Below are 12935 nucleotides of genomic sequence, written 5' to 3' on the forward strand. Positions count from 1 at the left end.
ACAAGAGGTTTACAAGGAGTTAAATTAATTCTCATAACACTATAGGGAAAAATTACTATCACCCACAACTTTTATATTAATAATATAAGTTCAACAGCTGGTGAGTGCCCAAATTAGAATTTATTTCCAGTCAGTTTGATATCCAAGCTCTTAAATTATCATACTTGTTGTTATTAAAATCTCGTTTTAATAAAATACCTACCACACCCATCCAAATAGAGCACACAAAACTAACACAGTTAACACTTGGTGAGATTCAATGGGAGAACAAGACAAGGGAAAGGGGTGAGAGAAAGAAGAGAAAAGAATGAAGAGAAGAGAGAGCATGAGGGCAGAAAAAGTCTGCCTTTCATTTGGAATATGACATAACTACTCCCACGTGGAGCTGGGATTTGGACCAAAGGAATACTGGGAATGTAGGGCTGTTGCCATGTCAACAGTTACCAAATGGTGTCGCTGCTCAAGGCAATTCCTGATACCAACAATACTGCTGTCATAATTCAACATATTTCAAAAAGTAGTTCACACAAAAAAACCAAAGTCTATATACACAGGGAATTGTTCTTTCATCATTAGCTGTTACTAGTTCTGCCGCATGTCTATTATATTTTATGGAGATGAAAGTATATATTATCTCATAAGGAAAATTGCTGAATTAGAATAACCAGAGATTGTTAATAAGGATTATTATAACCCAACTATTAGGATAACACAACTTTATAATAATATTACTTCTAATAATCCCCCTGGTGTTCTGAAATATTATAGTACAGGTACTAAAACTGCCACCCATTTCTACTTGTCTCAAGCTCTGGCCAAACCTTTCGTGCACTGTTACAGCCAATTCTGTGAATAACTGACTCATAAAAGGCCAGTGAAAGAAGAACACAGACTGGAAACAATTAAAAAAAAGTCTATACAGTCCCAAATCAAAGGACACCTGCCTGTTAAGATAAAGGACAGAGGAAGCAGTGAAGTTCTAGGTAAATATATTTAAAATGCAAATTATACCAGCCCTCAACAAACACCGAGAAGTCAACAAAATGATCTAAGTATTAAAAAGAAAAAGCAAAACAAACAAACAAAAAAACCCCAAAAACCCCAAACCACTCTTTCTCTTCAACAAGGTGGCCATGTGGCAGATGCCAACATGCAGATTTTTATGAAGACCCAAATGGGCAAGACCATTACTCTTGAGATCAAGCCCAGTGACACCATCAATAATGATCCAAGACAAGGAAGGCATCCCACCGAACGGCAGAGCTGATATTCACTGGCAAACATTGGGAGGATGGCCACACCCTGTCCAACTACAACATCCAGAAAGAGTCCACCTTGCACCTGCTGCTATGTCTGCACAGTGGCATCATTGAGTCATCACTTTGTCACCTTGTCCAGAATTACAATTGTGACAAGATGATCTGCCACAAGTGCTATTCATGCCTGCACAGAGTGTAGTCACATGCTACAAGAAGTTTGGCAACACCAAAAACCTGAGACCCAGAGAAGAAGGTCAAATAAAGCTGGGGCCATACCTGGCCTGTGACCCTGTGACCAAATAAAATCCATTGATAGGGGCAAAAAAAGAGAGAGAGAGAGAGAGAGAGAGAATGAAAGAAAGAAAGAAAAATATCAAGCTGGGCACAGGACTTAAACCCTAGCACTCAGAGACAGAGGGCAGGCACATCTCTGTAAGTCTGAAGGCAGCCTGGTCTACAAAGTGAGTTCCAGGACAGCCAGGGCTATACAGAAAACCCTGTCTCAAAAACAAAACAAAATTCTGACAATTAGCTTTCCTGTGTAACACCATTATGAATCTGTAGCATATCCAACAAAAATTCATGTATTGGTGGCAAGAAAATACACTGTTAATTATGAATACTCTATGCCGGTAAAACACACCAGACATACCCACATTTGGAAAACAGCTGTATAAGAAATATAGTAAGACACACATTTAAACAACTGAAATTATTGGATTTTGTACTAAAAACAGATCTTACGAGTAAACTGTAGTGGTTTGGCTTGATGCTGCTTGTATATTATTGTTCATATTGGTTCCTCAAGAGGGGTTGCCCCCAGCCCACAAGCAGAGCATCATGTACTTAGGTGATGCTATGTGAACCTTCTCTCCACTTTAATAAGTCAATAAAAGGTTAGAGCCTATGATTGGGTAGTGGATAGGAAAGGTGGGACTGGAGGCTCAGGAGGGGGTGGCAGATAGGAGAAAAAGAGAGAAGGAAGAGAAGAAAAGGAAGCCACTATGCACCAGAATCATGTGGCTGGGAGAAACCAGAAGCAATAAGGAGTCTTAGAATTGGGAAATAAGTTAGTATTGTATTACATATGCCCAATCTAGAAATATAACTTATAATTAAAATATTTGGATTGTGTGTCTTTTACATGGACTGTTAGGGTTGGAAATTTTAGTAACAAATTGACAAACCCATGTCTGGCTTAGAACCGAAGTAACCCGATACGGAAATCCACCCCCATCCACTCAATATTAACAACTAGGCTTCACTCTAAAGCTGCTTCAGGGTAGAAATTAAGCATGAGTCTAAAGGGTGTACAGAGAGCTAACTGAGAGGCTCCCTGCCCAAGCCCCAAGCAAACCTAGGCAACCAGAGGGAGCACACCAGCCCTGAGCTGGGACACAAGGTGACGCCAATGCCACAACATAGTTGGGGTTCCCTGAGTCTGAGAGAAAAAAAGAAGGACAGGAAGTCAAGGTTGCCTGAGATGAGGCCTTCACAACTGAAAATTAGCAAATGACAACACAGCAGGTATCTTTCCAAAGCTTTCTCACAGATAACAATGGGCTGATCTAGGCATCTCTCTCCCAAGTCAACCTTCCCGTGCACACTTTGATTTCCAATATCCCTCCACTTCTAAACAGGGCACCGGACACAGGCAGCAAGACCAGCTCTCTCAACTGCTTACACTGCAGGTGTGTAAGATCAATACACAGGCTGAAGGCTATACAGGACAGTCAAAAGACCTAAAGGGCTCAAATCACAAAAGTCAAGGGTCTGTGTACAGTCAGCCCCTCCCTACTAGTGAAAGAATCTGAAAGGACCTTAATGTCCTAAATCAAACACCAGAAGGAAACAAAGATAAAAGAAACTTCAGACCAAATATAAGAATTAAAATAGTACTACTGCACTCTTTTCCTCCTTCGCTTTTTCCCACATAAGGTGCTATAGAGAATTGAGGAGTTTCTTAAGTAGTGAATATAAAAAGCAGTGATTTTGTTTTTAACATTCTTAACTTCTCAGAGTATATATGACCAAAGTCTAAGAAATTAAATTTGCCAAGGTATGTTGAAGAAAATTTTTGCATTTTCTATAGGCTAACTCTAAAAGCTCTACCAGGATCCACTCTGAAGTAACACTTTACCAGCAAAACTTGTAATTATAAACAGTATGATCTGCTCTCGTTAAGCAAATATCTTGATTGATTAGTACTTAACTTTAACTCAACGAATAAATAAAATAGTTAGATTCAGTCATCACAGAGACAACAACAGTACAATTATACAGTAATGAAAATGTAACTCTACCTTGTGTCTATATAACAAGGAACTATAATAAGGTCTAAAGAGGGGTAATATTGCACATACCTTAAGAGGCATGGACCTGGGCTGGAGAGATAGCTCAGTGGATAAGAGGTCCTGAGTTCAATTCCCAACAACCACATGGTGGCTCACAACCATCTGTAATGGGATCTGATGATATATCCTGATGTGTCTGAATACAGCTACAGTGTACTCATGTTAATTAATTAATTAATTAATTAATTAGCCATGGACCCAGAGAAACAAGGTGAAATCATCTATACCTGTATGAAGACAACCAGGAATCAAGCACAGTGATATATGAAGAGATCTCAAATGACAAATATGTATCAGTCAACTGCACAGGTTAAAAAAAATGACACTGACATACATATTGACAGCAATTTGCTGTCAATTGGGTAAACATACACAACTATGACCATCAAGAAGACTCAATTAAGAAAAAATTGGGTAGTAATACTCAATAAAGAAAGACAAGTGCTAAAATGATCAGAAAGATATAAACCTAGATTGGGTAAATGAAAACTCAGAAATTATTTGGTACAAAAAAAAAAGGAAAATAAAATTAATTAAATAAATAAATAATTGGGGGCCTGAAACAGATGGAACAATTTCACTGGGCAAAAAAAAAGGAGGTGAATAGGTGTCTTACAGTTTTATTGCTGTGAAGAGACACCGTTACTGAGTCAACTTTGATAAGGAAATCTGACTTTGGCCTGGCTTACACTCTCAGAAGTTTAGTCCATTATCGCCATGGTGGGAAGCATGGCAGCATTCAGGGAGGCATCGTGCTGGAGAAGGAGCTGAGAGTTCTACATCTTCATCTGAAGGCAGTAGCAGGAGACTGTGTCGACACTGGTCATAGCTTGAATATAAAGATCTCACAGCCCACTTTCCCAGTGACCCACATCCTCCAACATGGCCACACATACTCCAACAAGGCCCCACCTCCTAATAGTGCTACTCCTTATAGGACAAGCATTCAAGCATATGAGCCTATGGTGGTCATTCTTATTCAAATCATCACAGCAGATAAGTCTTCAGACAGGGAGTTCATAGCTAAAGCTATGCAAAAATTAAAATTTCCAGATATCTTCACCAACTCACAAGACAAACTACTCATTCATTCCAGAGACTAGACCCAGGAGGAGTAGATAGAACTGGTAGAAGAGGCAACTAATACAAAGGGGTAACTCGGTGATACCCTTTCTAGACTGACAATTATGGCCCTTTCCTGACCTTTCACAAATCCAAAAATGTTCTCTGCTACGTATGTACCCTTTCTCAAGCAAGAAAAAAACAGATCTTTCTCTAGGAAATCACAAGCATGCACCCCAAAGGACCTCAGGGCCAACCCTAATCCTGAGTTCCTGCATGAAGACCCTGAGAGATGAAGTGAAGCCTGGGATACTTGTACAGACTCCAAGGTGTTGGAGCGCCAAAGCTGTGATTTCTGCCAGGGAGAGTTGCTTACATGGGATAGAACCAGCCTGGAAGAGATATATTTTAAAGGCAGAAGATGGAGGGATGCTGCCATCTAAGCCTCTGATATCAGATATTAAGCTAGAGCCCTGGTTCTCAACCTTCCTAATGCTGTGACCCTTTAATGTAATACCTTGTGTTGTTGTGATCCCCAACCTTGAAATTATCTTTGTTGCTACTTCATAATTGTAACTTTGCTACTGTCATGAATCATAATGTAAACATAGGTTTACAGATGGTCTTAGGGAGCCCCTGTAAATGGGTCATGACCCACAGGTAGGAAGTCTGACCTAGGGGACTTGATGTTTACATGCTGCCTTATCAGTCTTGCTTGGTCCAGCATTTTCTGACTATGCCCCCATTTCTTCTTTTAGGAAATAGTAATATATATCTTTTCCATTGTATGTTGAAATTAATTCACTTTTCGAAATCACGGGGTTTTAACGAGACTGTGGGAGACCATGGGAGACCGTGGGGACTTCTGAAGTAGGATTAAATATACTTCGCATCATAACAATGGCCTTTGGAGCCTGGGAGGGAAATGTGGTGGTTTGAATGAGAATATGTCCCATAGGCTCTAAAGTCTGAACCCTGGTGGTGACTTTACAGGCTCTACCTTGCTAGGGACTAGCTCTGAGGCTAGTATATAGACTAGCCCCAATTCCTGTTCACTCTCTTTGCTTCATATTTGGTGTTTACCATGTGATCTCTCAGCATCCTGCCATGATGATCTCATGGAAGCTCACACAAAATAAACTCTTCCATAAACTGACTTGGTCATGGTATTTCATCATAGCAACAGAAAAGCAAATAAGTCAGACTATAAGTAATTGAAGATTAAAACATTTTTTTCTTAATCTTAAAAAGTTCATGATAAAATTGGGCACAAAACAGTAAAAAGCACTCAACATCCCTAACCATTAATATAGATAGCAATTCCTCTAAATATTGCAGTGTCCCATCCTCCTGATAACAGAATAAACGGTTCCTCCAGCTTCTGGAACAAGGCAGCGAGGTGCTCATCCTACAACCAAGAAAAGACTTTCCAATAAACAGCAGGTACAGCTCCCTGACACAAAAATAACTTTAAAATCCCAACACACTTACAAATACAATTTCATGTTTTTTTTACACTGTTTTGAATAGGTTGCTTTTTTTCTCCATCTTTATTAACTTGGGTATTTCTTATTTACATTTCAATTGTTAATCCCTTTCCCAGTTTCCAGGACAAAATCCCCCTAACCCCTCCCCGTCACCTTCTACATGGGTGTTCCGTTCCCCATCCTCCCCCCATTACCACCCTCCCCCAAACAATCAGATTCACTGGGCATTCAGACATGGCAGGACCAAGGGCTTCCCCTTCCACTGGTGCTCTTACTAGACTATTCATTGCTACCTATGCAGTTGGAGCACAGGGTCAATCCATGTATACTCTTTGCGTACTGGCTTAGTCCCTGGAAGCTGTGGTTGGTTGGCATTGTTGTTCATATGGGATCTCAAGCCCCTTCAAGCTTTTTAAGTCCTTTCTAAGATTCCTTCAATGGGGATACCATTCTCAGTACAGTGGTTTGCTGATGGCATTCGTCTATGTATTCGCTGTATTCTGGCTGTGTCTCTCAGCAGAGATCTACATCCAGTTCCTGTCAGCCTGCACTTCTTTGCTTCATCCATCTTATCTAGTTTGGTGGCTGTATATGTATGGGCCACATGTGTTGCAGGCTCTGAACGGGTGTTCCTTCTGCCTCTGTTCTAAATTTTGCCTCCCTATTCCCTCCCAAGGGTATTCTTATTCCCCTTTTAAGAAGGAGTGATGCATTCGTATTTTGGTCATCCTTCCTGGGATTCATGTGTTCTGTGCATCTAGGGTAAATCGAACATTTCGGTTAATATCCACTTATCAATGAGTGCATACCAAGTGTGTTTTTCTGTGATTGGCTTACCTCACTCAGGATGATATTTTCCAGTTCCATCCATTTGCCTATGAATTTCATAAAGACATTGTTTTTGATAGCTGAGTAGTATTCTATGTTGTAGATGTACTACTTTTTTTGTATCCATTCCTCTGTTGAAAGGCATCTGGGTTCTTTCCAGCTTCTGGCTATTATAAATAAGGCTGCTTTAAACAGAGTGGAGCATGTGTCTTTGTTATATGTTAGGGAATATTTTGGGTATCTGCCCAAGAGAGGTATAGCTGGGTCCACAGGTATTTCAATGTCTAATTTTCTGAGGAACCTCCAGACTGATTTCCAGAATGGTTGTACCAGTCTGCAATCCCACCAACAATGGAGGAGTGTTCCTCTTTCTCCACATCCTCGCCAGCATCAGCTGTCACCTGAGTTTTTGATCTTAGGCAAGTCACTGGTGTGAGGTGGAATCTCAGGGTTGTTATGATTTGCATTTCCCTTATGACTAAAGATGTTGAACATTTCTGTAGGTGTTTCTCAGTCATTCGGCATTCCACAGCTGTGAATTCTTTGTTTAGCTCTGAACCTTACTTTTATTTATTTTCTTTTTACTTTAAATATTTTTTTTATTAACTTGAGTATTTCTTATTTACATTTCGAATGTTACTTCCTTTCCTGGTTTACGGGCCAACATCCCCCTAACCCCTCCACCTCCCCTTCTTTATGGGTGTTCCCCTCACCATCCTCCCCCCATTGCCGCCCTTCCCCCAACAATCACGTTCCCTGGGGGTTCAGAATTAGCAGGACCTAGAGCTTCCCCTTCCACTGGTGATCTTACTAGGGTATTCAATGCTACCTATGAGGTCAGAGTCCAGGGTCAGTCCATGTATAGTCTTTAGGTAGTGGCTTAGTCCCTGGAAGCTCTGGTTGCTTGGCATTGTTGTTCATATGGGGCCTTGAGCCCCTTCAAGCTTTCCAGTTCTTTCTCTGATTCCTTCAACGGGGGTCCTGTTCTCAGTTCAGTGGTTTGCTGCTGGCATTCACCTCTGTATTTGCTCTATTCTGGCTGTGTTTCTCAGGAGCCATCTACATCTGGTTCCTGTCTACCTGCACTTCTTTGCTTCATCCATCTTGTCTAATTGGGTGGCTGTATATGTATGGCACACATGTGGGGCAGGCTCTGAATGGGTGTTCCTTCTGTCTCTGTTTTAATCTTTGCCTCTCTATTCCCTGCCAAGGGTATTCTTGTTCCCCTTTTAAAGAAGGAGTGAAGCACTCACATTTTGATCATCTGTCTTGAGTTTCAAATGTTCTAGGCATCTAGGGTAATTCAAGCATTTGGGCTAATAGCCACTTATCAATGAGTGCATACCATTTCTGTGATTAGGTTACCTCACTCAGGATGATATTTTCCAGTTGCCTTCATTTGCCTACGAATTTCATAAAGTCATTGTTTTTGATAGCTGAGCAATATCCCATTGTGTAGATGTACCACATTTTCTGTATCCGTTCAACTGTAGAAGGGCATCTGGGTTCTTTCCAGCTTCTGACTATTATAAATAAGGCTGCTATGAACATAGTGGAGCACTTTTTTATATGTTGGGGCATCTTATGGGTATATGCCCAAGAGAGGTATAGCTGGATCCTCAGGCAGTTCAATGTCCAATTTTCTGAGGAACCTCCAGACTGATTTCCAGAATGGTTGTACCAGTCTGCAATCCCACCAACAATGGAGGAGTGTTCCTCTTTCTCCGCATCCTCGCCAGCATTTGCTGTCACCTGAGTTTTTGATCTTAGCCATTCTCACTGGTGTGAGGTGAAATCTCAGGATTGTTTTGATTTGCATTTCCCTTATGACTAAAGATGTTGAACATTTCTTTAGGTGTTTCTCAGCCATTCGGCATTCCTCAGCTATGAATTCGTTATTTAGCTCTGAACCCCATTTTTAATAGGGTTATTTGTCTTCCTGCAGTCTAACTTCTTGAGTTCTTTGTATATTTTGGATATAAGGCCTCTATCTCTTGTAGGATTGGTAAAGATCTTTTCCCAGTCTCTTGGTTGCCATTTTTTCCTAACCACAGTGTCCTTTTCCTTAAAGAATATTTGCAGTTTTATGAGATCCCATTTGTCGATTCTTGATCTTAGAGCATAAGCCACTGGTGTTTTGTTCAGGAAATTTTTTCCAGTGCCCATGTGTTAGAGATGCTGCCCTAGTTTTTCTTCTATTAGTTTGAGTGTATCTGGTTTGATGTGGAGGTCCTTGATCCACTTGGACTTAAGTTTGTACAGGGTGATAAGCCTGGATCGATCTGCATTCTTCTACATGTTGACCTCCAGTTGAACCAGCACCATTTGGTGAAAATGCTATCATTTTCCATTGGATGGTTTTGGCTCCTTTGTCAAAAATCAAGTGCTCATAGATGTGTGGGTTCATTTCTGGGTCTTCAATTCTATTCCATTGGTCTATCTGTCTGTCTCTGTACCAATGCCATGCAGTTTTTATCACTATTGCTCTGTAATACTGCTTGAGTTCAGGGATAGTGATTCCCCCTGAAGTCCTTTTATTGTTGAGGATAGTTTTAGCTATCCTGGGTTTTTTGATATTCCAGATGAATTTGCAAATTGTTCTGTCTAACTCTTTGAAGAAATGGATTGGTATTTTGATGGGGATTGCATTGAATCTGTAGATTGCTTTTGGTAAAATGGCCATTTTTACTATATTAATCCTGCCAATGCATGAGCATGGGAGATCTTTTCATCTTCTGAGGTCTTCTTCAATTTCTTTCTTCAGAGGCTTGAAGTTCTTATTGTAAAGATCTTTTACTTGCTTGGTTAAAGTCACACCGAAGTACTTTATATTATTTGGGTCTATTATGAAGGGTATCGTTTCCCGAATTTCTTTCTCTACTTGTTTCTCTTTTGTGTAGAGGCAGGTTACTGATTTATTTGAGTTAATTTTATACCCAGCCACATTACTGAAGTTGTTTATCAGCTTTAGTAGTTCTCTGGTGGAACTTTTGGGATCTCTTAAATATACTACCATATCATCTGCATATAGTGATGTTTTGACTTCTTCTTTTCCGATCTGTATCCCCTTGACCTCCTTTTGTTGTCTGATTGCTCTGGCTAGAACCTCAAGAACTATATTGAATAAGTAGGGAGAGAGTGGGCAGCCTTGTCTAGTCCCTGATTTTAGTGGGATTGCTTCAAGTTTCTCTCCATTTAGTTTAATGTTAGTAACTGGTTTGCTGTTTATGGCTTTTAGTATGTTTAGGTATGGGCCTTAAATTCCTATTCTTTCCAGGACTTTAATCATGAAGGGGTGTTGAATTTTGTCCAATGCTTTCTCAGCACCTAGTGAAATGATCATGTGGTTTTGTTCTTTCAGTTTGTTTATATAATGGTTCACGTTGATGGTTTTCCGTATATTAAACCATCCCTGCATGCCTAAGATGAAGACTACTTGATCATGGTGGATGACTGATTTGATATGCTCTTGGATTCGGTTTGCCAGAATTTTATTGAGTATTTTTGTGTCAATATTCATAAGGGAAATTGGTCTGAAGTTCTCTTTCTTTGTTGAGTCTTTGTGTGGTTTAAGTATAAGAGTAATTGTGTCTTCATAGAAGGAATTCAGTAGTGCTCCATCTTTTTCAATTTTGTGGAATAGTTTGGATAGTATTGGTATGAGGTCTTCTATGAAGGTCTGATAGAATTCTGCACTGAACCTGTCCGGACCTGGGCTCTTTTTGGTTGGGAGACCTTTAATGACTGCTTCTATTTCCTTAGGAGTTATGGGGTTGTTTAACTGGTTTTTCTGTTCCTGATTTAACTTCGGTACCTGGTATCTGTCTAGGAAATTGTCCATTTCCTCCAGATTTTCAATTTTTGTTGAATATAGGCTTTTATTCTAAGATCAGATGATTTTTTTGTATTTCCTCTGATTCTGTAGTTATGTCTCCCTTTTCATTTCTGATTTTGTTAATTTGGACACACTCTCTGTGTCGTCTTGTTAGTCTGGCTAAGGGTTTATCTATCTTGTTGATTTTCTCAAAGAACCAACTTTTGGTTCTGTTGATTCTTTCTATGGTCCTTTTTGTTTCTACTTGGTTGATTTCAGCTCTGAGTTTGATTATTTCCTGCCTTCTCCTCCTCCTGCATGTACTTGCTTCTTTTTGTTCTAGAGCTTTTAGGTGTGCTGTCAATCTGGTGACATATGCTCTTTCCTGTTTCTTTCTGCAGGCACTCAGAGCTATGAGTTTTCCTCTTAGCACAGCTTTCATTGTGTCCCATAAGTTTGGGTATGTTGTACCTTCATTTTCATTAAATTCTAAAAAGTCTTTAATTTCTTTCTTTATTTCTTCCTTCTCCAAGTTATCATTGAGTAGAGCATTGTTCAACTTCCACGTATATGTGGGCGTTCTTCCCTTATTTTTTTTGAAGACCAGCTTTAGGCCGTGGTGGTCTGATAGCACGCATGGGATTATTTCTATCTTTCTGTACCTGTTGAGGCCCATTTTTTTGACCAATTATATGGTCAATTTTGGAGAAAATACCATGAGGAGCTGAGAAGAAGGTATATCCTTTTGCTTTAGGATAGAATGTTCTATAAATATATCTTAAGTCCATTTGGCTCATGATTTCTCTTAGTCTGTCTACTTCTCTGTTTAATTTCTGTTTCCATGATCTGTCCATTGATGAGAGTGGGGTGTTGAAATCTCCTACTATTATTGTGTGAGGTGCAATGTGTGTTTGAGCTTTAGTAAGGTTTCTTTTACGTATGTAGGTGCCCTTGTATTTGGGGCATAGATATTTAGGATTGAGAGTTCATCTTGGTGGATTTTTCCATTGAAGAATATAAAGTGCCCTTCCTTATCTTTTTTGATGACTTTTAGTTTAAAATTGATTTTATTTGATATTAGAATGTCTACTCCAGCTTGCTTCTTCTGACCATTTGCTTGGAAAGTTATTTTCCAGCCTTTCACTCTGAGGTAGTGTCTGTCTTTGTCTCTGAAGTGTGTTTCCTGTAGGCAGCAGAATGCAGTGTCCTCGTTGCGTACCCAGTTTGTTAATCTATGTCTTTTCATTGGGGAGTTGAGGCCATTGATGTTGAGAGATATTAAGGAATAGTGTTTATTGCTTCCTGTTTTATTCATATTTGGATATGAGGTTATGTTTGTGTGCTTTTCTTCTACTATTTTGTTGCCAAGACGATTAGTTTCTTGCTTCTTCTAGGGTATAGCTTGCCTACTTATTTTGGACTTTACCATTTATTATCCTTTGTAGTGCTGGATTTGTAGAAAGATATTGTGTAAATTTGGTTTTGTCATGGAATATCTTGGTTTCTCCATCTACGTTAATTGAGAGTTTTGCAGGAAACAGTAAGCGGGGCTGGCATTTGTGTTCTCTTAGGGTCTGTATGACATCTGTCCAGGATCTTCTAGGTTTCATAGTCTCTGGCGAAAATTCTGGTGTGATTCTGATAGGTCTGCCTTTATATGTTACTTGACCTTTTTCCCTTACTGCTTATAATATTCTTTCTTTATTTTGTGCGTCTGGTGTTTTGACTATTATGTGATGGGAGGAGTTTCTTTTCTGGTCCAATCTATTTAGAATTCTGAAGGCTTCTTGTATGCTTATCAGTATCTCTTTCTTTAGGTTAGGGAAGTTTTCTTCTATGATTTTGTTTAAGATATTTACTGATCCTTTGAGCTGCGAGTCTTTACTATCTTCTATACCTATTATCCTTAGCTTTGATCTTCTCATTTAGTCCTGGATTTCCTGTATGTTTTGTAACAGTAGCTTTTTCCGCTTTACATTATCTTTGACAGTTGAGTCGATGATTTCTATGGAATCTTCTGCTCTGAGGTTCTCTCTTCTATCTCTTGTATTCTGTTGGTGAAACTTGTATCTACATCTCCTTGTCTCTTCTTTTGGTTTTCTATATCCAGAGTTGTTTCCATGTGTTCTTT

The 12935-nt window shown here is 39.6% G+C and overlaps 1 pseudogene; it reads left to right on the forward strand.

The window, feature by feature from the left end:
• The first annotated feature begins 1150 nt into the window (after positions 1-1150).
• On the forward strand, positions 1151-1562 carry LOC148002397 (ubiquitin-ribosomal protein eL40 fusion protein pseudogene; annotated as a pseudogene).
• Positions 1563-12935: the final 11373 nt, after the last annotated feature.

This window comes from Rattus norvegicus, chromosome 11, assembly GCF_021556685.1.
Source record: "Rattus norvegicus strain SHRSP/BbbUtx chromosome 11, alternate assembly SHRSP_T2T, whole genome shotgun sequence".
Taxonomy (NCBI): domain Eukaryota; kingdom Metazoa; phylum Chordata; class Mammalia; order Rodentia; family Muridae; genus Rattus; species Rattus norvegicus.